The sequence below is a fragment of the Chiloscyllium plagiosum genome, unplaced genomic scaffold (genome assembly GCF_037043375.1).
Source record: "Chiloscyllium plagiosum isolate Xiang-an unplaced genomic scaffold, Cpla_swu_hap1 HiC_scaffold_43, whole genome shotgun sequence".
Classification (NCBI taxonomy): Eukaryota; Metazoa; Chordata; class Chondrichthyes; order Orectolobiformes; family Hemiscylliidae; genus Chiloscyllium; species Chiloscyllium plagiosum.
In genome coordinates this window covers 5,145,015-5,167,984 of record NW_028270181.1, presented here as the reverse complement: position 1 = coordinate 5,167,984, position 22,970 = coordinate 5,145,015, and positions in this window count along the sequence as shown.

The following is a 22,970-nucleotide window of genomic DNA, read 5'->3' as shown; positions in this document are numbered from 1 at the left end:
TTCTCCTTAAGACATCCCACTCATTCCAGGAATTGTTCTGGTAAAACCTCTGAACTGCTTCCAAAACATCGATATCCTTCCTTAACTAAGGTCACCAATATTGTGCACATGCAACCTCACTATACAGTGCCCTGTATAGTGACTATCCTACAGCGGCTACTGGGGATCACAGTGCCTATTCTAAATCCACATAGTCATGAGAAGATGAATTCTGCACCATTCATGTTGCAATGGTGTTTTTTCAAGTGAAAGAATCATTACTCAGAGGCTGTTGTGTTAGCAGATTAACAGGAGTAGTCCATTCTGCCCAGAATGCCAAGTTGTGAAAGAGGTAAGCGATTAAGTGCACTGCTGAGTGTTTCAGGAAAACCCTGGGGAAAATGGATGAAATCCATTCATGAAATAATTGACACTGACAGCTTTCCAGCTTGTCTGTTACGTTAGTAATTGAACGGTTTTTCAAAAGGTTGAGATTAAAGATGAACTCACCATTTAATTTGCTATTTCAAATATTTCCATCCTCCTCTATTGCATTCCCCTGTAAGATGTTTGGTTTTCAATTAACATTCTTGCTATTTATTACCTGCATGTCTCCTGTTCTGCTACAAATGAATTCACTGTCAATCTATTCCAAGTAACATGTTGAATAGAAAAAGCCATATTTCCTTCACATACACTCCCACAAATGCAATTACTTCACAAAAGGATTTATATGTAAACCACACAGGTACCTTGATCCATCGTGTTTGGCCAAAAGACATGACCTTCTCAAGTAACATCTCAAGTTCTTATTGTTGTGATTCAAGCCTTGACCTTTCCAAACATTTCTACCCTTGTGGGGTGCATCTACAACAGCTCATTGAATCATCAAATTCAATAGCACTGTGGAATAAAAACACCTTTGAAGAGTTATGGCAGAAATAACAACTTACTGGCTCTATTGCTAAAACTACTCTTTCTAGACCAGCAGATTTAAAGACATATTCCATAATTTGAGCTCAATGTAGGGTATTCAGTGTACAAAGTGGACAGTGTACAAAGTGGACAGTCTTCTGAATATTGGTCTACAGAGACTGTGATAGTAAAAACCCAACTGTCTGCTCAGCTGCATACTTTAAACCTTGCAATAAAGAACATTCAAAGGTAACTGCCCTGACCAAGATTCCTTCCTTAAATCTCAATAACTGAAGTCTCCCTGGTTTACTGATTGCTGAGTCTTGCTGTGTTTGACCAGTTTCTGCATTTTCCCAAATAGCAGCAGTCACTAAACTCTGATCCCATCAGGTGCAACGTGCTTTGAGATGTCTGAGAAGTGATGATGCCCCATTTCAGTGCCAGCTGGTCTTCCATAGCAACACCTGAACATTGTAGAGGCAATCAAATGGTCAACAAACTAGGGAGTCCTTCCTGGTTACAACTGAGCTGAATATTTCCAAAATTTCAGAATAGCTCCTGCAACACTTGCCATAACCACAGATCAGAATACCAAAGTACTATCAACAAGTTTATCTTTCAGTTCCAAAATATGTTTTAAAAGAGATTCACTATAAAATGACTGCATGTGCACACTCAGTCAGCACCTGAAAGAATCTGTGCAGGACCATGGAATGTCACATCTGTAAAGTGTGCTTGGAATTTCAAACAGAGAGAGGAACATAACAGAGAGATATAACATGGGAGCTGACTATTTTCCTCCTCACAACAGAAAACCACCTCTTCTGTTTTGCTTGTCCAGGAATATTCAAGAACAGGGTTAGAACCAATTGCAAACCTGATCTATGTGTGCTAGTGAAAGAAGGAGCAGTAGTGAACTGAGTATCCATACTAGCTGGAATTAAGGACCAGTGTGTTGTGAAAGTTGCAATTGAACAACCATCCAATATCACCCCTGCACTGCAAACAAGAGGAATCTCTCATTCTGAGTGCTAAAATCTGACTAACTAGCAAGTAAGTCAGAAGGAAATAGGACTAGAAAGTTTCTTTCACTCTGAGTGGTGCCAGCCAATCACCATTGAAAGGAAACAGGACATTATACATTTATTGCTTTTCTTATTTATGAACAAAGAAACTCACACCTTCTTAATTTAAGAAAGTCTGGTCAAATTGGCTCTGCTTAAAACATACATAAATCCAGCACCGCAGTCTCGACAATGAATTATTTTGAGTCTGGAAGAAAGGCCATGAGGGAGGAATCCTTGTTAAACCAACTGATGAGGGGGCAGCAAACAAAGGAGAGCCAGTTCATTCTCCTCCAACTACCCACTCCCCCACCCCCCACCTACCCTACCCCACTTACCCTCCCACACCCTCCCACCTACTATCCACTCCACCTACTCTCCCAATTACCTTCCTACTTACTCTCCCACCTACCCTCCACCCCATCTACCCTCCCCACTTACCCTCCTACCTACCCTCCCACCTACCCTCCACCCCACCTACCCTTTTGCCCACTTACCCTCCCCCACTTACCCTCCCACTTATCCTTCCCCCCACCTCTCTTTCCCCCATCTGGGAAATCTATATTTGGAGTAAACGAAAACAGCAATTGCTAGAGAAGCTCAGCAGATCTGGCAGCATCTGTGGAGAGAGAAACAGTTTCGAATCCAGTGAGGCTTGTTGAGAAGTAGATTTGGAGTATCCTATCGAGAGTCACAACAGCTGAGGGAAGCTCACCCAGGTTCTGGCTGTAAGAATCAGGTACACAGTAATTACGTGGAATGTTAGGAAGTTGCAGTAATAATGGGGAAACAGGATTAAATCAGTCTTTGGGCACAAATGCATTCAAGTAGTCAAGTTTTCAAAGTGTGGACATTTGATCTTACTGAGAGAAAGTGAGGACTACAGATGCTGGAGATCAGAGTCGTAAAATGTGGAACCAAAAGCACAGCAGGTCAGGCAGCATCCGAGGTGCAGGAGAATCGACGTTTCAGTCATAAGCCCTTCATCACAAGGACATTCCTGATGAAAGGTTAATGCCCAAAACGTCGATTCTCCTGCTCCTTGGATGCTGGCTGACTGGCTGTGCTTTTCCAGTGCCACACTCTTGACTCTGATCTTACTGGACAATCAAAGAAGCACAAGTCATTTTGTAATGTAAAAAACATAATAGTCAATTGACACACAGTAAGTTGCCACAAGAAGCTGACCTGATATGTAGCCTAACACTGAGCCAGCATTTTAACATTTTTCCTGGTGTCTAAACCATTTAGCCAATGGGTTTAGGTCTCACTCCCAAAGAAGAAGCAAAAATCCTCTTCTTCTGCTCAGTGACTTGCCTTTAGTGAGACTTACAGCTTCAGGTCAGACGAATGAAACCTATTATTGCCTGCAGTTAATTTCAATAAAATACCCAATGACCTCTGACTCCAACTCTCTGGATGAGAATTCATGCTATGTGGCCCAAGTGACTCCACAACATTCACAGACAGAACAGAACAGGACAACAGAAGCAAAAAGCTGGAGGCTTGACATCACCACTGAGCTTAAAAATTCACCATTCTTTAATTTGATTTATTACCATCCATCAGTAAGATACTATCTGACAGTCCATTTTCAAAATCTTACTGGATTCTGAAGGAATGTTACTCTGCCTTGTGGACAATTAGAACTCTTGCCAGACTCTGACTTAATTTTAAAGCATTTAAACTCATCGAAACATGCAATATTAGTCTTTTGCTTGTCATCTGCATGGATGACAGTGCCTCTGAAATGTTAGCTCAGACAAGTTGTCCCCTGTAGTTATTCAAATGTGAATCGCTGCTTTGAGTCTCAGATATGATCAAAGCACTGTCATTTCATAAGGTACTGCATTCTCTGTACAAAGGAAATGTCACAGCCCCACAGTCCTGAAGCCTAGTATCATTCCATAAAACATTACTGAAAGGTCATACTCACATTGATGGGGGAAAAACAAGTTGAGGTTCCAAGACACAATGAGTAAGGCCTTAATTCTGCATCACTGGGATGTCAAGATGGGAATAGGCTCATATTTACATCAAAAAAAGCTATCAGCTAGCTCAGTTTGCTAGGTATCTGATCTGCAATGCAGTGTGACACCAACAGTATGGGTTCACTTCCTGCACCAGCTGTGAATGACTTCCTCTCAACCTCATATTTGCATCAGACACACAGGGCTATTTGGGAAATTGCAGAGTGGAGCTAATTAGATAGCCCTCTCAAAGACTCAAAAGAGAGTCATACTGACTCGAAATGTTAACTCTGTTCCTCTCTCCATAGTTTCACCAGCACTTTCTGTTTTTGTTTCAGAGATTAACTAAGCGGCCTCGTTCTGCAGTGTACCGCCCTGTGGTTATCGGGACTCTCAAAATGCTTCATTAAAAGCTGTAAAAGTGAGAGCCAGCTTTTCACATTATCAATTTCCTGTTTGAGTTTCCACGTTTCAGCACTTACGCCGAGTCTCCTCAACAATTATTGCTTGGTCACGGCTATGAGGACCTTTCAGTTTTGTCGTAAACGCTTTTGATCAGTTTCCGGAGCCCTCTGAAAATAGTTTCAAGTTAATCAGGTGCCACCCTCCGTGACTACCTGGTCAGGTCCACGCCCCCCTACAACCCACCCTCCCATCCTGGCACCTTACCCTGCCACCGCAGGAACTGTAAAACCTGCGCCCACACCTCCTCCCTCACCTCCATTCAAGGCCCTAAAGGAGCCTTCCACGTCCATCAAAGTTTTACTTGCACATCAACCAATATCATTTATTGTATCTGTTGCTCCCGATGCGGTCTCCTCTACATTGGGGAGACTGGGCGCCTCCTAGCAGAGCGCTTTAGGGAACATCTCCGGGACACCCGCACCAATCAACCACACCGCCCTGTGGCCCAACATTTCAACTCCCCCTCCCACTCTGCCGAGGACATGGAGGTCGTAGGCCTCCTTCACCGCCGCTCCCTCACCACCCGACGCCTGGAGGAAGAACGCCTCATCTTCCGCCTCGGAACACTTCAACCCCAGGCATCAATGTGGACTTAAACAGTTTCCTCATTTCCCCTTCCCCCACCTCACCCCAGTTCCAAACTTCCACCTCAGCACTGTCCCCATGACCTGTCCTACCTGCCTATCTTCTTTTCCACCTATCCACTCCACCCTCCTCCCTGACCTATCATCTTCATCCCCTCCCCCACTCACCTATCGTACTCTATGCTACTTTCTCCCCACCCCCACCCTCCTCTAGCTTATCTCTCCACGCTTCAGGCTCTCTGCCTTTTTTCCTGATGAAGGGCTTTTGCCCGAAACATCGATTTTACTGCTCCTCGGATGCTGCCTGAACTGCTGTGCTCTTCCAGCACCACTAATCCAGAAGGGGGTTTTGTACTTGTTTTTAATCTTACTTAGATTCCAGTATTTACATTATTAATTCAAAGTATGACATCAATGTGGACTTCAACAGTTTCCTCATTTCCCCTTCCCCCACCTCACCCTAGTTCCAAACTTCCAGCTCAGCACTGTCCCCATGACTTGTCCGGACTTGTCCTACCTGCCTATCTCCTTGTCCACCTATCCACTCCACCCTCTCCTCCCTGACCTATCACCTTCATCCCCTCCCCCACTCACCCATTGTACTCACTACTTTCTCCCCACCCCCATCCTCCTCTAGCTTATCTCTCCACGCTTCAGGCTCACTGCCTTTATTCCTGATGAAGGGCTTTTGCCCGAAACGTCGATTTCGAAGCTTCTTGGATGCTGCCTGAACTGCTGTGCTCTTCCAGCACCACTAATCCAGAATTTTCAGAAGTCTGTCTGTTTTGTCAAAAACCAAGGCAGAGAAGCACACTTTCCGAAGGAGCTGCTTAAAAGCCTGTTGGGATAAAAAGGTTTTTTCTTTTGACACTTTCAGAACACAGTACAGCTTCCTAATGGAAACAGACAAGTGGTATGGAATTATCAACCTTGACTTCCCAATTATACAGTAGCAACTGAAATCTGTTATCCTTCTCTGCAGTGATAATGAAATGATTTGCCTTTCATTTCCCCAGTACCAATTTTATGAGTCTTTTTCATTACTTTCTTTCACTGATAAGCTGCCGTTTTCTCCCCAGCATTAACATAACCTAACATAGCCTCGATAATGAATGCTCTAAATTGAACTGCCTGACATGGCCAGCATTGTGAGGGTGCGCTCCTTTAAACATCAAATATATGTTAAAAACACAAATGTTGTTAAGACCAATTAACACTTAAGGGAAAGTGGGAATCCGTGAATTGTGTACATAATGGAGTGGAATGTATGAACAGATTCTTGAACCTGACATGAGACGACCCTTTGAAGCTCAGGGTGTGTCAATCGAGGGACATTCAATTCCCCCAAATCACGACATCAAATTACACCTTATTATTCATATTAGCAATAACCATCTCAATTGGCTGTCTGAATTATTAATGTCATCTATTTCAACCTCTTTGTTTGGCACACAGGGCTACTGTATGAACAAATGCCAAAAGCAGTCATTTCAAATGCCTCCTGAACTATAAAGAATTAGTGTGTTCTTCAGGCAATTAACAGTGCAGCTTCTCCAATAAAGATTTCATCTTTTTGTGTGCTTGTGTTATTTGCACTGACATCTGCCTGAGACTTTGTGATTCAATGGATGAGCATAAACCATTATCTGTAAAGGTATCCTCAGTGTAACACTAGATACCTTGAAAAAGCAGGCACTGCTTATGACTTGCCAGTCGTGGGGTCTGGGTGGAGAAAAACACTCTTGAGGCCCTTTGTTTAAACTCCACCAGAGCAGCTGGTGAAGTAGAAATGGGGTACCACAGTGGTTAGCACTGCTGCCTCACAGCGGCAGGGACCCGGGTTCCATTCCCACCTCAGGCGACTGTCTGTGTGGAGTTTGCACATTCTCCCTGTGTCTGCGTGGGTTTCCTCTGGGTGCCCAGTTTCCACCCACGATCACATAGATGTGCAGGTTAGGTGGATTAGCCATGGGAAATAGCAGGTTTTGAGAAGATTTGTAGCTCAGGTTGATGTAGGTTTGCTCGCTGAGCTTGAAGGTTCATTTTCAGAATGTTTCGTCTCCCTACTAGGTAATATCTTCAGTGAGTCTCCAGATTAAGCACTGCTGATGATTCCTGCTTTCTATTTATATGTTTGGGTTTCTTTAGCTTGGTGATGTCATGTCCTGTGGTGACGTCATTTCCTGTAGTGATGTCATTTTCTGTCTTTTCCTTAGGGGTGATAAATGGGATCCAAGTCAATGTGTTTGTTGATAGAGTTCCAGTTGAAATGCCATGCTTCTAGGAATTCCCGTGCATGTCTCTATTTGGCTTGTCCTAGGATGGATGTGTTGTCCCAGTCGAAGTGGTGTCCTTCCTCATCTGAATGTAAGGATACTAGTGAGAGAGGGTCATGTCTTTTTGTGGCTAGTTGAGTTAACGATGGGCTCAAGGGCAGTTGGCCATGTGTTGGTGAACAAAATTGAATTGGGTGCAGAATGTGATGGGAGTCTTACAGCACAGTGTTAGTGTCTCTACCTCTGCACACTGGCCAGGAGATCCAAGTTCATGAGCTACAGATATGTGCCATAACATTCCCAGATGAGTTGACTTAGTGATAAAAAGTAACTAAGAGATTGGATCTTTCGGTTTCCTGAAGATGTATAATCACCAACTCAGCTGTAAAGATTATTCTGAATACCCAAGTCTACCAATTCTTTTCAGAAATGATTATACCGGTTTATGGATCAGCATACTGAGAGTATAATTTGGTTGCATTGCACTTGGAGTCGTGTGCACTGATATAATTATTCTATGCACACGTTGCATTTTGAGTCATCTTCTTACTCATCGGTCTCAGATTAAGAAGTTGGGTTCATGTCCAAATTTGAACGCAAACTCTAGGCCACTGACAGTCAAAGCTCTTGGTGTAAATTTGATTATTCCTCAGCCCCACATTTCTTCTTGGGGGAGTGGGAGTGATTCTCTGCATATTCTAATAGAAACTGAAATCAGACCTAGGTCTAAAAGGATCATTCCTGAGTAATGACGGTCACTAACTTCTCCCACATGCAATTTCAAATAGTAAGTTCCCTCCTCTACCAATGCTCAGTAGCAGCTGTATCAGTGATAAGATGTACTGTAGAAATTCACCAAGGTTCCTTAGACATCACCTTCCAAATCTGCAATCCCAACCAGCCAGAAGGACACGAGCAGCAGGTACATGGGAACACCTGCAAGTTCCCATCCAATCCTGACTTGAATATATATCACAATTCCTTCAGTGTCACTGGGTCAAAATCCTGGAATTTCCTCCCTAATGGCATTTTGGGTCTACCTACAGCACATGGACTGCATCAGTTCAAGAAGGCAGCTCACTATCATCTTCTCAAGGGGCAACCAAGGACAGGCAATCTGTGCAGTCCAAGCCAGGAACACCTAGGTGAAAGTGAGTATTGCAGATGCTGGAGATTCGAGTGATGCTGGAAAAACACAACCGGTTAGGCAGCATCTGAGGAGCAGGAAAATCCACGTTTCAGGCAAAAGCTCTTCATCAGTGGTAGTTTGGCGCACTGACCTCTACACTGCTGAAGCCAGGCGCCAAATTGAAGACACCTCCTCTTGAACATGTTCCTCTTGAACATGACCAAAACCCGCATCACCAAACCATCATCTCCCAGACCATACACAACATCACCACCTCAAGGAATCTCCCATCCCTTTCCCCCCACCTCCATCCACCTATTGCACTCTCAGCTACCTTCTCCCCACTCCCATTTATCTCTCCACCCCCGAGGCTCCCAGCCTCATTTCTGATGAAGGGCCTTTGCCCGAAATGTCAATTCTCCTGCTCCTCAGTTGTTGCCTGACCTGCTGGGCTTTTCCAGCACCACTCTAATCCAGCCAGGAACAGCCACATTCCCTGAATGAACAAAAAGAAGAAAATGGGTTGACCTATTGCATCAGTAAATAAATAACTATTTCCATTATCCCCAGTTGAACATTTTATTTTGACAGCTTCTGAAATTCCAGTAGGTTCACTGGTGAACAACAGTAGTTCTGTCCAGATTTTTTGTGTGGGAATATATGTCCACATCACCAGGCTTCAGTTCACAATAGTGTGAATTCATAGGAACTTATAACATCTCCCCAAACCATTTCAAAGCGCAGTAAGTGGACCCAATTATTGTTGCATAGCAAACTAATAAGCACAGAAAGATCCCACAAACAGCAAAGAAATGAAACAATTACTAGACAATGTTAACTCGCCGACCTATCCAAACCCATCTTTCCTCTAGTAGAAATGGTTGTGACCATGTGAAATTTGTTATTCTTGCATTTTGTCCAGATGAGTGCAGGATGAGAAAATTCAATGAAACATCTCCCTTTCCAACAGGTACATGTGGGACATTCCAGTCAAAGAGCTCCCTACTCTTTATCACTTAGTTACAAGATCTTAGGACCAGGCTGAATCACCAGGATAAAGTCCAAAGAGAAGGGTGTAATGTTATAGTGCAGCACCTCCCCTGCCTGTACAAAATGTCAGTTTAGATTATGTGCTCAAATCTCAGTGTGGGGTAAGGACTCACAGCCTCCTGTCTCAGAACAGTGTATCCTCTAGAAAGTGCAGGTGAGTTTTGCAACTGTCTGCTCATATAAACCGTGTATAAACCTCCCACAAAAACTCATTGAAACGCGGAGATTAAATGGAAATCTCCAGACCTAGGCAGCTCATGTTGAATTTCCTTACTGGAATCAGCAGTGAAGTTAAATTGCCTGTCGACACAGAAATTAGACATGTTCAAACCAAGACTTAGATTACAGTGATCCCTCTGCAGACTGTAGCTCGCTCACTCCAGCTTACCATATATGTGACACATTGAACATTCTTATATGTGTATTATTATCAAGAGAAACATATCATATTGAATTAATCTGGAATTAAAAATAAGCTAGCTAGATGACATCCCGGTCAATTGTTATTAAATCCAAACTGGTCCAAAAATGTCCTTCAGGGAATGAAATCTGCTGTCCTTGCCTGGTCTGATTCACATGTGCGTGAAGAATCACGGCAATGTGACTCCAGACCCATAGAAATGTGGCTAAAGACCCATAGCAATGTGACTCCAGACCCATAGAAATGTGGCTCCAGAACCCCAGCAATGTGACTCCAGAACCACAGCAATGTGACTCCAGACCCATAGAAATGTGGCTCCAGACCCACAGTAATGTGACTCCAGAACCACAGCAATGTGACTCCAGACCCTCAGCAACGTGACTCCAGTCCCAGAGCAATGTGACACCAGACCCACAGCAATGTGACTCCAGACCCTCAGCAACGTGACTCCAGTCCACAGCAATGTGACTCCAGACCCACAGCAATGTGACTCCAGACCCACAGCAATGTGACTCCAGACCCACAGCAACGTGACTCCAGTCCCAGAGCAATGTGACACCAGACCCACAGCAATGTGACTCCAGACCCTCAGCAACGTGACTCCAGTCCACAGCAATGTGACTCCAGACCCACAGCAATGTGACTCCAGTCCCACAGCAATGTGACTCCAGACCCACAGCAACGTGACTCCAGTCCCACAGCAATCTGACGCCAGACCCATAGCAACGTGATTCCAGACCCACAGCAATGTGACTCCAGACACACAGCAACATGACTCCAGACGCACAGCAATGTGACACAAGACCCACATCAACGTGACCCCAGACCCATAGAAATGTGACTCCAGACCCACATCAATGTGACACAAGACCCACAGCAATGTGACTCCAGACTCACAGCAATGTGACACAAGACCCACAGCAATGTGACTCCAGACTCACAGCAACGCAGCTCCAGACACATAAAAATGTGACTCCAGTCCCACAGCAATGTGACTCCAGACCCACAGCAACGTGACTCCAGACCCACAGCAACGTGACTCTAGACCCACAGCAACGTGACTCTAGACCCACAGCAAAGTGACTCCAGAACCACAGCAATGTGACTCCATACCCTCAGCAACGTGACTCCAGTCCCAGAGCAATGTGACTCCAGTCCCACAGCAATGTGACTCCAGACCCACAGTAATGTGACTCCAGACCCACAACTATGTGACTCCAGACCCACAGCAACGTGACTCCAGACCCACAGCAATGTGACTCCAGACCCACAGCAATGTGACTCCAGACCCACAGTAATGTGTCTCCAGACCCACAGCAATGTGACTCAAGACCAACAGCAATGTGACTCCAGACCCACAGCAACGTGACTCGAGACCCACAGCAATGTGACTCCAGACCCATAGCAATGTGACTCCAGACCCATAGCAATGTCACTCCAGACCCACAGCAATGTGACTCTAGACCCACAGCAACGTGACTCGAGACCCACAGCAATGTGACTCCAGACGCACAGCAATGTGACTCCAGACCCATAGCAATGTGACTCCAGACTCACAGCAATGTGACTCCAGACCCATAGCAATGTGACTCCAGACCCATAGCAATGTGACTGCAGACCCACAGCAATGTGACTCCAGACCCACAGCAATGTGACTCCAGACCCATAGAAATGTGACTCAAGACCAACAGCAATGTGACTTCAGACCCCCAGCAACGTGACTCCAGACCCACAGCAATGTGACTCCAGACCCACAGCAATGTGACTCCAGAACCACAGCAATGTGACTCAAGACCAACAGCAATGTGACTTCAGACCCCCAGCAACGTGACTCCAGACCCACAGCAATGTGACTCCAGACCCACAGCAATGTGACTCCAGACCCACAGCAATGTGACTCAAGACCAACAGCAATGTGACTTCAGACCCACAGCAACGTGACTCCAGACCCACAGCAATGTGACTCCAGACCCACAGCAATGTGACTCCAGACCCATAGCAATGTGACTCCAGACCAACAGCAATGTGACTCCAGACCCACAGCAATGTGACTCCAGACCCACAGGAATGTGACTCCAGACCCACAGCAATGTGACTCCAGACCAACAGCAATGTGACTCCAGACCCATGGCAATGTGACTCCAGACGCACAGCAATGTCACTCCAGACCCATAGCAACGTGACTCCAGACCCACAGCAATGTGACTCCAGACCCACAGCAATGTGACTCCAGACCCTCAGCAATGTGACTCCAGGCCAATAGCAATGTGACTCAAGACCAACAGCAATGTGACTCCAGGCCAATAGCAATGTGAATCCAGACCCACAGCAATGTGACTCCAGGCCAATAGCAATGTGAATCCAGACCCACAGCAATGTGACTCCAGACCCTCAGCAATGTGACTCCAGACCCACAGCAATGTGACTCCAGACGCACAGCAATGTCACTCCAGACCCACAGCAATGTCACTCCAGACCCACAGCAATGTGACTCCAGACCCACAGCAACGTGACTCGAGACCCACAGCAATGTGACTCCAGACGCACAGCAATGTGACTCCAGACCCATAGCAATGTGACTCCAGACTCACAGCAATGTGACTCCAGACCCATAGCAATGTGACTCCAGACCCATAGCAATGTGACTCCAGACCCACAGCAATGTGACTCCAGACCCACAGCAATGTGACTCCAGACCCATAGAAATGTGACTCAAGACCAACAGCAATGTGACTTCAGACCCCCAGCAACGTGACTCCAGACCCACAGCAATGTGACTCCAGACCCACAGCAATGTGACTCCAGAACCACAGCAATGTGACTCAAGACCAACAGCAATGTGACTTCAGACCCCCAGCAACGTGACTCCAGACCCACAGCAATGTGACTCCAGACCCACAGCAATGTGACTCCAGACCCACAGCAATGTGACTCAAGACCAACAGCAATGTGACTTCAGACCCACAGCAACGTGACTCCAGACCCACAGCAATGTGACTCCAGACCCACAGCAATGTGACTCCAGACCCATAGCAATGTGACTCCAGACCCATAGCAATGTGACTCCAGACCAACAGCAATGTGACTCCAGACCCACAGCAATGTGACTCCAGACCCACAGGAATGTGACTCCAGACCCACAGCAATGTGACTCCAGACCAACAGCAATGTGACTCCAGACCCATAGCAATGTGACTCCAGACCCATAGCAATGTGACTCCAGACCCACAGCAATGTGACTCCAGGCCAATAGCAATGTGAATCCAGACCCACAGCAATGTGAATCCAGACCCACAGCAATGTGACTCCAGGCCAATAGCAATGTGACTCCAGACCCACAGCAATGTCACTCCAGACCCACAGCAATATGACTCCAGACGCACAGCAATGTCACTCCAGACCCACAGCAATGTCACTCCACACCCACAGCAATGTCACTCCAGACCCACAGCAATGTGACTCCAGACTCACAGCAATGTGACTCCAGACCCTCAGCAATGTGACTCCAGGCCAATAGCAATGTTACTCCAGACCCACAGCAATGTGACTCCAGGCCAATAGCAATGTGACTCCAGACCCATAGCAATGTGACTCCAGACCCATAGCAATATGACTCCAGACGCACAGCAATGGGACACAAGACCCACATCAACGTGACCCCAGACCCATAGAAATGTGACTCCAGACCCACATCAATGTGACACAAGTCCCACAGCAATGTGTAATCCAGACTTAGAGCAACGTGGCTCCAGACCCATAAATATGTGACACCAGACCCATAGCAATGTGACTCCAGACCTACAGTAATGTGACTCCAGACCCACAGCAACGTGACTGCAGACCCACAACAATGTGACTCCAGACCCACAGCAATGTGACTCCAGGCCAATAGCAATGTGACTCCAGACCCATAGCAATGTGACTCCAGACCCATAGCAATATGACTCCAGACGCACAGCAATGGGACACAAGACCCACATCAACGTGACCCCAGACCCATAGAAATGTGACTCCAGACCCACATCAATGTGACACAAGTCCCACAGCAATGTGAAATCTAGACTTAGAGCAACGTGGCTCCAGACCCATAAAAATGTGACACCAGACCCATAGCAATGTGACTCCAGACCTACAGTAATGTGACTCCAGACCCACAGCAACGTGACTGCAGACCCACAACAATGTGACTCCAGACCCACAGCAATGTGACTCCAGACCCACCGCAATGTGACTCCACACCCATAGCAATGTGACTCCAGACCCACAGCAATATGACTCCAGACGCACAGCAATGTCACTCCAGACCCACAGCAATGTGACTCCAGACCCACAGCAATGTGACTCCAGACCAACAGCAACGTGACTCCAGACCCACAGCAATGTCACTCCAGACCCACAGCAATGTGACTCCAGACCCACAGCAACGTGACTCCAGACCCACAGCAATGTGACTCCAGACCCACAGCAACGTGACTCCAGACCCACAGCAATGTGACTCCAGACCCACAGCAATGTGACTCCAGACCCTCAGCAATGTGACTCCAGGCCAATAGCAATGTTACTCCAGACCCACAGCAATGTGACTCCAGGCCAATAGCAATGTGACTCCAGACCCATAGCAATGTGACTCCAGACCCATAGCAATATGACTCCAGACGCACAGCAATGGGACACAAGACCCACATCAACGTGACCCCAGACCCATAGAAATGTGACTCCAGACCCACATCAATGTGACACAAGTCCCACAGCAATGTGAAATCCAGACTTAGAGCAACGTGGCTCCAGATCCATAAAAATGTGACACCAGACCCATAGCAATGTGACTCCAGACCTACAGTAATGTGACTCCAGACCCACAGCAACGTGACTGCAGACCCACAACAATGTGACTCCAGACCCACAGCAATGTGACTCCAGACCCACCGCAATGTGACTCCACACCCATAGCAATGTGACTCTAGACCCACAACAATGTGACACCAGACCCACTGCAATGTGACTCCAGACCCACAGCAATGTGACTCCACACCCACAGCATTGTGACTCCAGACCCACAGAAACATGACTTCAGACCCACAGCAATGTGACACCAGACCCACAGCAATGTGACTGCAGACCCACAGCAATGTGACTCCAGACCCACAGCAATGTGACTCCAGAACCACAGCAATGTGACTCCAGAACCACAGCAATGCGACTCCAGACCCACAATAGTGTGACTCCAGACCCACAGCAATGTGACTCCAGACCCACAGAAACATGACTCCAGACCCACAGCAATGTGACTCCAGGCCCATAGCAATGTGACTCCAGACCCACAGCAATGTGACTCCAGGCCAATAGCAATGTGACTCCAGACCCATAGCAATGTGACTCCAGACCCACAGCAATGTGTCTCCAGACCCATAGCAATGTGACTCCAGACCCACAATAGTGTGACTCCAGACCCACAGAAATGAGACTCCAGACCCACAGAAACATGACTTCAGACCCACAGCAATGTGACACCAGACCCACAGCAATGTGACTGCAGACCCACAGCAATGTGACTCCAGACCCACAGCAATGTGACTCCAGAATCACAGCAATGTGACTCCAGAACCACAGCAATGTGACTCCAGACCCACAGAAATGTGACTCGAGACCCGTAACAATGTGACTCCAGACCCACAGCAATGTAACTCCAGGCCCACAGCAATGTGACTCCAGACCCATAGCAATGTGACTCCAGACCCACACCAATGTGACGCTAGACCCACAGCAATGTGTCTCCAGACCCACAGCAATGTGACTCCAGACCCACAGCAATGTGACGCTAGACCCACAGCAATGTGTCTCCAGACCCACAGCAATGTGACTCCAGACCCACAGCAATGTGACTCCAGACCCATAGCAATGTGATTCCAGACCCACAGCAATGTGACTCCAGACCCACAGCAATGTGACTGCAGACCCACAGCAATGTGACTGCAGACCCACAGTAATGCGACTCCAGACCCACAGCAATGTGACTCCAGAACCACAGCAATGTGACTCCAGACCCACAGAAATGTGACTCGAGACCCATAACAATGTGACTCCAGACCCACAGCAATGTGACTCCAGACCCATAGCAATGTGATTCCAGACCCACAGCAATGTGACTCCAGACCCACTGCAATGTGACTGCAGACCCACAGCAATGTGACTCCAGACCCACAGCAATGTGACTGCAGACCCACAGCAATGTGACTCCAGACCCACAGCAATGTGACTCCAGAACCACAGCAATGTGACTCGAGACCCATAACAATGTGACTCCAGACCCACAGCAATGTAACTCCAGGCCCACAGCAATGTGACTCCAGACACATAGCAATGTGACTCCAGACCCACAGCAATGTGACGCTAGACCCACAGCAATGTGACGCTAGACACACAGCAACGTGACTCCAGACCCACAGCAATGTGACTCCAGACACATAGCAATGTGACTCCAGACCCAGAGCAATGTGACGCTAGACCCACAGCAATGTAACGCTAGACACACAGCAACGTGACTCCAGACCCACAGCAATGTGACTCCAGACCCATAGCAATGTGATTCCAGACCCACAGCAAAGTGACGCTAGACCCACAGCAATGTGTCTCCAGACCCACAGCAATGTGACTCCAGACCCACAGCAATGTGACTCCAGACCCACAGAAATGTGACTCGAGACCCATAACAATGTGACTCCAGACCCACAGCAATGTAACTCCAGGCCCACAGCAATGTGACTCCAGACCCACAGCAATGTGACTTCAGACCCACAGCAATGTGACGCTAGACCCACAGTAATGTGACGCTAGACCCACAGCAATATGTCTCCAGACCCACAGCAATGTGACTCCAGACCCACAGCAATGTGACGCTAGACCCACAGTAATGTGACGCTAGACCCACAGCAATATGTCTCCAGACCCACAGCAATGTGACTCCAGAACCACAGCAATGTGACTCCAGACCCACAGAAATGTGACTCGAGACCCATAACAATGTGACTCCAGACCCACAGCAATGTAACTCCAGGCCCACAGCAATGTGACTCCAGACCCACAGCAATGTAACTCCAGGCCCACAGCAATGTGACTCCAGACCCATAGCAATGTGACTCCAGACCCACAGCAATGTGAGTCTAGACCCACAGCAATGTGACTCTAGACCCACAGCAATGTGACTCCAGACCCACAGCAATGTGACGCTAGACCCACAGTAATGTGACTCCAGGCCCACTGCCATGAGACTCCAGACCCATAGCAATGTGACTCCAGACCCACAGCAATGTCACTCCAGACTCATAGCAATGTGGTTGACTTATTAATTCATTCTGATGAGTAACGGCTGAAGCAAATCTGAAAAACATTAACCCTCTGCCTCTCCTGAATGATGTGAAAGAGCCCATGGCCACTATGCAAGCAGGAGTTCCTCCTGGGCTCCTGCCAACATCGATCCCTTTCCTAACATCACAAATTTGATCACATTGCTATTTTAAATGTATCGCTACATGGGATGGAGGCATTGCTAACTGCACCAACATTTGTCGCCCATCACTATTTGCTCTGGTGAAGGTTCTGATGTGTTTCCATCTAGAATTGCTCGAGCATCCACATCCACTGCGTTCCTCAGGAGGGAGTCCCAGGAGTTTGACCCCGTGACAGTGAAGCAATAACCATACCTGCCTAATTCAAGGCATGTGGTTTGGAAGGGAACTTGCACCCAGTGCAGTCATCTAAGCACAGAGCTTTATGGGATTAAAACAGCATATAGAGTCATAGAGATGTACAGCATGGAAACAGACCCTTCGGTCCAATCCATCCATGCCGACCAAATATCCCAACCCAATCTAGTCCCACCTGCCAGCCCCGACCCATATCCCTCCAAACCCTTCCTATTCATATACCCATCCAAATGCCTCTTAAATGTTGCAATTGTACCAGCCTCCACCACTTCCTCTGGCAGCTAATTCCATACACGTATCACCCTCTGCATGACAAAGTTGCCCCTTAGGTCTCTTTTATATCTTTCCCCTCTCACCCTAAACCTATGCCCTCTAGTTCTGGACTCCCCCACCCCAGGGAAAAAACTTTGTCTATTTATCCTATCCATGCTCCACATAATTTTGTAAACCTCTATAAGGTCACCCCTCAGCCTCCGACGCTCCAGGGAAAACAGCCCCAGCCTGTTCAGCCTCTCCCTATAGCTCAAGTCCTCCAACCCTGGCAATATCCTTGTAAATCTTTTCTGAACCCTTTCAAGTTTCACAACATCTTTCTGATAGGAAGGAGACCAGAATTGCATGCAATATTCCAACAGTGGCCTAACCAAAGTCCTGTACAGCCGCAACATGACCTCCCAACTCCTGTACTCAATACTCTGACCAATAAAGGAAAGCATACCAAACGCCTTCTTCACTATCCTATCTATCTGCAACTCCATTTCAAGGAGCTATGAACCTGCACTCCAAGGTCTCTGCTCAGCAACACTCCCTAGGACCTTACCATTAAGTGTATAAGTCCTGCTAAGATTTGCTTTCCCAAAATACAGCACGTCACATTTATCTGAATTAAACTCCATCTGCCACTTCTCAGCCCATTGGCCCATCTGGTCCAGATCCTGTTATAATCTGAGGTAACCCTCTTTGCTGTCCACTACACCTCCAATTTTGATGTCATCTGCAAAGTTACTAACTGTACCTCTTATGCTCGCATCCAAATCATTTATGTAAATGACAAAAAGTAGAGGGCCCAGCACTGATCCTTGTGGCACTCCACTGGTCACAGGCCTCCAATCTGAAAAACATCTCTCCACCACCACCCTCTGTCTTCTACCTTTGAGCCAGTTCTGTATCCAAATGGCTAGTTCTCCCTGTATTCCATGAGATCTAACCTTGCTAATCAGTCTCCCATCTGAAACCTTGTCAAAAGCCTTACTGAAATCCATACAGATCACACCTTCTGCCCTCATCAATCTTCTTTGTTACTTCTTCAAAAAACTCAATCAAGTTTGTGAGACATGATTTCCCACGCACAAAGCCATGTTGACTATCCCGAATCAGTCCTTGCCTTTCCAAATACATGTACATTCTGTCCCTCAGGATTCCCTCCAACAACTTGCCCACCACCGAGGTCAGGCTCACCGGTATATAGTTCCCTGGCTTGTCTTTACCGCCCTTCTGAAACAGTGGCACCACGTTTGCCAACCTCCAGTCTTCTGGCACCTCACCTGTGACTATCGATGATACAAATATCTCAGCAAGAGGCCCAGCACTCACTTCTCTAGCTTCCCACAGAGTTCTCGGGTACACCTGATCAGGTCCTGGGGATTTATCCACTTTTAACCATTTCAAGACATCCAACACTTCCTCCTCTGTAATCTGGACATTTTGCAAGATGTCACCATCTATTTCCCTACAGTCTATATCTTCCATATCCTTTTCCACAGTAAATACTAATGCAAAATATTCATTTAGTATCTCCCCCATTTTCTGTGGTTCAACACAAAGGTCATCTTGCTGATCTTTGAGGGGCCCTATTCTCTCCCTAGTTACCCTTTTGTCCTTAAAATATTTGTAAAAACCCTTTGGATTCTCCTTAATTCTATTTGCCAAAGCTATCTCATGTCCCTGTTTTGCCCTCCTGATTTCCCTCTTAAGTATACTCCTACTTTCTTTATACTCTTCTAAGGATTCACTCGATCTATCCTGTCTATACCTGACATATGCTTCCTTCTTTTTCTTAACCAAACCCTCAATTTCTTTAGTGATCCGCCATTCCCTATACCTACCAGCCTTCCCTTTCACCCTGACAGGAATATACTTTCTCTGGATTCTTGTTATCTCATTTCTGAAGGCTTCGTACTTTCCAGCCGTCCCTTTACCTGCAAACATCTGCCTCCAATCAGCTTTCAAAAGTTCTAGCCTAATTCCGTCAAAATTGGCCTTTCTCCAATTTAGAACTTCAACTTTTAGATCTGGTCCATCCTTTTCCATCACTATTTTAAAACGAATAGAATTATGGTCACTGGCCCCAAAGCGATCCCCCACTGACACCTCAGTCACGTGCCCTGCCTTATATCCCAAGAGTAGGTCAAGTTTTGCACCTTTTCTCGTAGGTATATTCACATACTGAATCAGAAAATTGTCTTGTACACACTTAAGAAATTCCTCTCCATCTAAACCTTTAACACTATGGCAGTCCCAGTCGATGTTTGGAAAGTTAAAATCCCCTACCATAACTACCCCATTATTCTTACAGATAGCTGAGATCTCCTTACAAGTTTGTTTCTCAATTTCCCTCTGACTATTGGGGGGTCTATAATACAATCCCAATAATGTGATCATCCCTTTCTTATTTCTCAGTTCCACCCAAATAACTTCCCTGGATGTATTTCCGGGAATATCCTCCCTCAGCACGGCTGTAATGCTATCCCTTATCAAAAATGCCACTCCCTCTCCTCTCTTGCCTCCCTTTCTATCCTTCCTGTAGCATTTGTATCCTGGAACATTAAGCTGCCAGTCCTGCCCATCCCTGAGCCATTTTTCCGTGATTGCTATGATATCCCAGTCCCATGTTCCTAACCATGCCCTGAGTTCATCTGCCTTCCCTGTTAGGCCCCTTGTATTGAAATAAATGCAGTTCAATTTATTAGTCCTACCTTGTCCCTGCCTGCCCTGACTGTTTGACTCACTTCTGTTCTCAGCATTACCCGTCTCAGACCGATCTCCTTCCTCACTATCTGCCTGGGTCCCACCTCCCCCCCACGCCCCCCCAACTTACTAGTTTAAATCCTCCTTAGCAGTTCTAGCAAATTTCCCTGCCAGTATACTAGTCCCCTTCCAATTTCGGTGCAATCCGTCCTTCTTGTACAGGTCACTTCTACCCCAAAAGAGATTCCAATGACCCAAAAATGTGAATCCTTCTCCCATACACCAGCTCCTCAGCCATGCATTCATCTGCTCTATCCTCCTAATCCTGCCCTCACTAGCTCGTAGTACTGGGAGTAATCCAGATATTACTACTCTTGAGGAACTCCTTTTTAAATTTCTGCCTAACTCTCTGTAATCTCCCTTCAGAATCTCAACCTTTTCCCTTCCAATGTCGTTGGTTCCAATGTGGACAATGACCTCCTGCTGGTCCCTCTCCCCTGTGAGAACATTCTGACCTCTCTCTGAGACATCCTTGATCCTGGTACCAGGGAAACAACACACCATTCTGATTTTTCTCTGCTGGCCACAGAAACGTCTGTACCTTTTATTTTCAAATTAAATGCAAAGAGAGTGCTTGAACATGTGGCTGAAGGCATATGTCAGATTTAAGGGGCAGTTGCCCCATCTCCTTCTATGATAGTAGATTAAGTCAATAGACCTATCTCCGTAAACCCATTGGTGATATTCCTTGAGATCTCAGCTCTGCTAGATTCCATGGTATTTCTATTGTTCTTGAGCAAACTTTTTTCTTGTTATTCATTTATAAGATGTGAACACTCTTAGCTGGCCAACATTTCTTGCCTTTCACTAGCTGCCCTGGAACTGAGAGGCTTGCAAGGGCTAGATATTGTTGGGGATCTGGAGGCATATATAAGTCAGGAAAGCAGTTCCTTTCCCTAAAAGGAAGTCATCAACCAGATGGGGCTTTTTTTTACAACGATTGTTTAATGAGCATCATGAGATTTTTAAATTCCAAATATTGCTTAATTCAAATATCCACCATATGCTCTGGTGCAGTTTTAACTCACGTCCCTGAAACATTACCCTGGATTGCTGGATTATCTATGCGGTCATCAGCTTATCCAACCTTCAGCTTTCCTTGTCCCCCTTTCTTGCTGGCAATCCCAACCCCATCACTCTCCTCATCACATTTTCCCTATCTCTCTGCAGCAGATGTCCATTTCATTCTCCTTGCAGTACTCTCTTAGATGCTCTGGCAGTCCTCACTGAGCCCTTGATACACTGGATTCCCAATTTTGTCCTCCCTTGTTACTGCCACACGTGCATCTCAATGTCTGCCATCTCATTAAACTCCAGTCATCATCCCTCTCTTTTTGATTTTTCCTAAGTTTCTGCACTTTACAACAAAGCTGGTCTCATGACAACCCTGAGGATCTTCCTTCAATTTCAATGATGCTTCTCTATCACAAATCATTGCATGCACGTGTTCAAATTCATTGCTTAATTCTAATTTCCATCTCCTGCAAGCACTGACTCCAGGAACCGGAAAGCATGCCCATCCATTCTCCAAGTCTTCACCTAGAATCTTTACACCCTCACTGCAAACCTTTTCCCTCGGCTCAAATGAATGGATCATAAATTGGATCTTTTAATCTTGGGTCATCTTTTTCCGTTTCATCTTCTCTCATCATTCATCATATTAAATCAATGAGTCAGTATAATTTCCATTCAATTTTGCAATGTCAACCATCAACATACAATTGTAGCTTTCGAACCACTAGGGAGCGATATGAAGCACATTTTTTCAACAATAACATTGTCATTTTGGACACAAAATTCCCCTTGGATTTATCGAGTGATTTGAGCAACACTGGCGGGAGTACACCAGTGAGTTCAGGATAAATAAGGTCTGTCACTGATACCATGTGTACAAGTGACACATGTAGCTCCCTTGTGACACATGTACCATATGTTTATGAGTACCATTCCTGTCTTAGATAGCGCATAATAGTGGTAACTCTGAAAGATGAGACCAACACTTTGTGCAGCTCCCTCTGCTCAGCCGGCAGAGGGGAAAAGGTGTACACAAGCACAGATTATCATAATCAGTATGCCTCTGTCAGCATCGAAAACAAGTAATTAGCCGGCAAACTACAGTAGAAGTGGTTTTGTTTGCTCTTACATAATCTATTATTTTGTGCGCTCACACATTGTAAAGATGCAGCTCAGAACTGGTGCCAAGGTTGGGGCTCAGGCAGGTCGGTTGAATTTCTGTTCTCTCCCCTTGAGGTAGCACCTCGAGAGAGCTGCCATAAAACTGCAACTTTGCAGCCCATTCCCTGGAGCGGCAGTCGGGAATTGCACTTCCCCCAGTTGTGAATCCGTCGGGAATGAGAGCAGCAGGGCTTCATCAGATGGTAGCTGCT